The 5,980-nt window shown below is 28.7% G+C and overlaps 1 pseudogene; it reads right to left on the bottom strand.

Annotated features, from left to right (window-relative positions):
• Nucleotides 1-4,200: 4,200 nt before the first annotated feature.
• Nucleotides 4,201-5,401, bottom strand: LOC101496503 (F-box/kelch-repeat protein At3g06240-like; annotated as a pseudogene).
• Nucleotides 5,402-5,980: the final 579 nt, after the last annotated feature.

Raw genomic sequence — 5,980 nt, forward strand, 5'->3', positions numbered from 1 at the left:
ATATAAATAGCATTAGTGAAAGATGGTGCGATTGTCTCACATGACATTCAGTATAAACTAGTAGTTAGAATGCATAAAAAAAATTATAGTTATCTTCTCCAAATCTTAAGGTTTATAAAGTATTTCTTCAAATTCATGCATCGAACTAAACATATATATCCTATATTTACAATGTTACCTTAACATGTCAACTCCAGATCAAAGCTGTGTATATAGTTTTGATAAGTTCATTCAACGATTTGGACGGATATAATCAATTTGATTTAAATAAAATAAAGTTAAAGAATCTAAGTAATACTTTTTAAAATTATGACACCATCTTAAACTTAAAAATAAGTCAACAGACAAAAAACGTCCTTAGCCACATTTTTTTAGATTGTGTAGATACCTTAATTAACATGCAATGTTTTTCACACATGCATATTTTGCATCAAGTTGACGTCATTCCGGATAAAATTATCCTTCATAACATAAATACAATTGTTACAACTATCGAAAGTGATAATAATAACCATGAGTCAGCTCTGATGTGTACTCCGGGGAGGACAATATTTGATTAAAAAGAAATAAAGTTGTGTTTAAATGTCAATGGAACTACTTATTGAGATTGTCCCCTACCACTGATCACCAGATGCCACAATAAACATAATCTCGTACTCAGTGGCAGAGCGCTTAAACAAATATTTTGGGGTGTTAAATTTTTAAAATTTTAATTGATAAATTAAATATACTATTTTATTGTATATTAGAATTTTAGGTTGTAAAGATGTGATGTAAACACAATTTTTTTTTGCAAATAAAACTACAAAAAGAGGGAATAACGCATTGTTTGGGTCATATGTTTGGAGAGAAACAAAAATCTAAACCAAAAAGATAGTTGATTTTATTGAGTTTTTACAATTTTTATCACAAAATTAAACTCAAATCGATGAATAGAATGTTGATTTAATTCAGTTCAATCAGGTTGACATTAATAAAAGTTATAATATATGGAGGGCAAAATAAATAACAGTTAATCTAATATATCATTAATTCTTGTTCGATTACATCCTAATAGTAGGCCTTATTATAGACTTTAAATTGTATTTTCTTACGGTAATGTTCACACAAAAAGATAAGAGGATAAACAACAAAGTAAGAAAAAATATACATAGAAAGGAAGAGAAACAAACAACCTATGAATGCATTGAAGTCATGATACATATACCTCTTTCAAATTTTCTGTCACACAATTTATACCATAAAATACACAACATTCTTAAGCAAAGGAATGCTCCACTTCTTTCAAATTATCTGTATTAATTTTTTTATGATCACAATACTTCTATATATTTCACATTTTTTTCTTAACAAATAAAAAATAGGGTAATTGCATTTTCATCTGGATCCTTGCTTGAATTGTAAGTTTGGGTAAAATTAAAAACAATTTTAATGTTTTAACTAAATTAACCAATTTTTAATGATTTTGAATCGCTTGAGAATGTGTATAATTTCAAAATATAAATATACTTTAAGGAGTCAAGCACACAATGCATATTTAAACATATTTTTAGCCCAACTCAATCCTTGGAAAGACATAATAAAAATTTAAAAAAAAGTCAAAATCATAACATCCTTCAAATTAGAGATATAAACAAAAACACATAGTAAAATATACTCTTTCCAATGCATACCCTATACTATTTTGGATTCTCTAGATGCGTCTAGAATAGTCATAAAGAAAGACAATGAAAAGCTAAATAGAAGCTTAATTTTTTTAGACATAAAGAAAGTGTTAACATAATCTGATTCCGGAAAATATCGCAACACTAAAAATCTACTATGTAAAATAACGGATAACGTTAAGGTCAAAAAGCGGAAGCCACATAAATACCTAAATAAGCAAGTCATACATAAAAAAAGGTCATGGTTAACACTCATGCAAAATCTTCAGTTTATTATTTTTTTTTTTAAATTTAATATTCTATTTTTATCCTCGATTTTTTGTTATTATTTTTAAACTTAGTATTCTACTTTTTTTCCTGCTATTACCGCTATTTCGACTAACAAAAATGGGAATAGTGATTGTTATTGTCCTAATAGCAAAAATACAATAACGTCACGATTTTCATAATGAATTCATCGAAATATGTTGTGCTATAACGCTAAAACCGTTATTTGACAACAAAATTATACATTTCATTAGTCAAATTATGTGACAGAGAACTATTTATACAATTGATAAAGATTGAGCATAAACAAATCATGAAATGCAAAACTCTACTTCAAGAAAGAGAAGAGACATAAAGTAAAACATAAAAAGATTAATGAAATTGAAGTAGCAATGTCGATTTACAAGAAATTGGGGTTTGAATTGTAAATGTACCTTTTAAAAATTTCTATTAAAAACTTAAGAAAATAACTAAAGATTGATCTTGGTTGTGAAAATGGAGAACGTTCTTGGTTTTAACCAGAAAACGGAGAATGTTCTTGGTTAGTTAAAATCAGTAATTCTATTTAAGTTTTTAATCTGATAATCAATCAAACTGAAAGTAAACAGATAAAGGAAGATATACCACACAATGATATATCCTGGTTCGCCCAACTCGGGTTACGTCCAGTCCTCACAACCGTGAGATTTTCCACTAAGTGTTTAAAACAAAGAAACCTTCTTGATTTTACAACACCTAACACAGATCGACCTTGATCTCTTTCAAACTCTATTTCTTTCCACCCATAAAGCAAATACAACACCTATCTATCTTGATAGGATTCGTTACAATCTAATCAAATTATAATTAAACTCTTATAGTTTGAGTTATTACAATAATGATGAGATTGTTTTGATAGAATCTGAGATGTCTCAACTCTTGTTTGAGATTTGATTTTGTATAAAGAATTCAGTAGTAATAACACAATATGATGTAAAGATTCAGAACTGCTTCTTCTTTGTGAAAATGAGAATTTCAAGTATGTGAATGTGATTGACTTTCGGGATTACAACACTTGAATTTCTTGTCTTAATCCTGGATATTGGCCTACCTTTTATAGGTGATTTGGAGCATTTAATAGTGGTCAAAAGAGTTGTTGGTAGTACTCTGTCAGTTTTGACCAAAACCAATATATGAGATTAAAATAATTCAGCCTTTGAATAGTTTGAATTTGTTTTAACTGAGTCTGTTACAACCTTGCTTAAACCTTTTGTCTTCTAGTTTAAAGGTCTTTGAAGCTTCTTACTTAATCATTGATGTTACAACTTCTATCTGGAGCTTTCAATCTGTCCAAAATAGTTTGGAGAATGATTAAAAACCTTTGCAAAAGTAGGAAGATCACTGCTAGAGTTTCTATAGAAAACAGAGATTGATTATCAATCTGGTTCTGGCAGTTTGATCTTTTAAGAGATTTGATGATCAATCTGAAGTTGTTGTTTTGATCATTCCGGGTGTCTTTGTAATGTCTTTGAACATATCAAGATTGATTGACTTTTCTTGACAGTTTGGCTGACGAGTTTCCAAATTGTTTCAACTAGCCTATTTCGAGTCCTTTTATTTTAATGATTCGAGAACCTTCTTTTACTGGGATGAAACATATTTGTTCCTTGCCATGTATTGATGATCTTAGTATTAAATTCAGAGGCAAAAGCTTCGTTGAAATAGTGGAAATTGATTGGTCAAGATGATGAGACGATCAGTCTTGAACCTGAAGATCATTCTCCATTTTGTCCAAAATGTTCTTGTTTCTTTGTCTGTTCAGTTTTTAACTGTTTTTCTTTGCTTTGCTTGATTCATATCTTTGAATTAATTTACTCAAAATCACATGTTAAATTAACATAACATTTTAGAATCATAATTAATATCTTTAGTAAACATTTGTTTATTTTCATCATAACTTTAATTTGAGAGTTTGTTTCAACATAAATTTGTGCTTATATTCTTATACCAAAATACATTTAACAAATCAAATTATATTTTATACACAATAAGACGCCAATGTGAAAGATTGCGAGAAACAAACAAGAATACGTTACGGAAAAAAAATTATTATTCATACAAATGAAATTAAAAAAAAAAACAATTTAAAATAGAGAGAGAATAAACATCAAAATGAATTCCATAAAACAAGATTCATATTATTAACCATATTTTAATCTTTTATATACTTAATAAATTTTAATAACTACCATCATAAAACTCTTGAGTGAAATGGTTAAAATTAAACTAATCAATCATATATTTGTCCAATGGGAAGAAGACTTTCTTTGTAAATAACAGTCTGACATGTATATGCATCCCCTTTATGACCAAGCTCCTGAATCATTTGGGTATTGCAATTAAACCCGACTATTTCACCATTTTTTCTTCTAAAGAATAAATCACCATTCTTTCCCTCTCCAACAGGATGCTCAATGCAAGGTATATGTCCAATAATAAAAAGTTTAGTCCATGATTCTTTCACACCTAGTTCACCAAAAATTGATATATGAAAAGTAGTCATGCCTCGATAATTTAAGATAAAAGCAATGGACTCATTTAATAACATCAAGTGTTTATTCACATATACAAAATCATCAATATTCTCCTTCATATCCATGGGAAAATGTGTTGTACATAACACCTCATTGCTTAAGTCAAATGATACCATATACGATTCATCTCCATTATTTTTTCTCCAATGACACGCTCCATTCATGTATATAAAGACATCTAATATGTTAGAATGACATTGAGGCAAATCCAAATCAAGTTTCTTCCAAGAGTTACTTCTTAGACTGTATATCTCCCAAGTGTTGTTGTGTGACAACTTGTCAGGCTTACCTTCCATATCTTCAGTGTCAGATACATCTAAGTGATATCTTGCATATCGAATCACATTGTAGTCGTCTCTAATAATGTCATAGCCAAATCCATAATAATCAAAATATTCAACCTCGTAAATTACTACGGTCTCAGTAGGGCTGAGAGGAGTGACCTTGAATTCCTTGGTGGTTGGGTTCCATAATACAACTTAGGCGTTAGACCTTGGTAGAGACAAACAATGCCGTTAATTACAGGACCAATCATAAAAATAGATACATCATCCTCTTGAAATGGAGGTGGCCAATCTAATTTGACCTTATTTTCGTACCTCTCTCCAGAAAGAAAGTATAACACATGACGCATGTCTCGGATATTTTGGTGTGCAAGGAGAATTGAAGCATCCTCATAAGAAGAACGATTATTGGTTATTAATTTGTTGCGATACATGCTCATGAAATTAGTGTTTTCAAACAATAGGGACCATGATTAACATACACAATTAAATCGTTTCAAAGATTTAATAGGCAATTTCAATAAAATGGAAAGTGCAAGATCATCATGAATATAATCACTGACCTTTTCCATCTTCAATTGCGAATGCACGTCGGTGACTGAAGGCAAGTCTATCGACAATTCTGCCATCAATGGTTGCAATGAATTGTTTTGGAAAAATTTATTATATGTAAGCCTAATTTTATGAGAAGTTTACCATTTGGCAATCATTAGAAATCAATTATAATTTTAAGTTTCTATTAATAGTAACTAAGTTTCTATAATATATTAATGTATTAATATTAATTAATTATTAATTCGAATTTCATCGAACTTTTTTGTATAGAAACTTGCACATATTATTGATATCACATAAATAAAACAAAAAATGCATGTAACGTTTATCATTTAATGTGGTTGTATTTTGAAAAGAAAAAAAAACATAGTCTTAATTAATGGGAAATGAAAAAAAAGGTGCAACCACATATAAGTATAGTTATCGAAGACATTGTTGTTGGTACTTCATATATTTTAATTTTGATGCACAATTGTTTAATTCTTTTTTGTCTGTGATAACTCTGCATCACAAGTATATTTTTCATTGTTTTAGTTAATTTATTTATATTTAATTATTAGTTAATTTAAGAAGTTATTTAATATATTTTGTTGATTTTAGTTTTTGGATTTAATAAGATATGCATATTCTTATTTCC

This window comes from Cicer arietinum, chromosome 8 (genome assembly GCF_000331145.2).
Source record: "Cicer arietinum cultivar CDC Frontier isolate Library 1 chromosome 8, Cicar.CDCFrontier_v2.0, whole genome shotgun sequence".
Lineage (NCBI taxonomy): Eukaryota > Viridiplantae > Streptophyta > Magnoliopsida > Fabales > Fabaceae > Cicer > Cicer arietinum.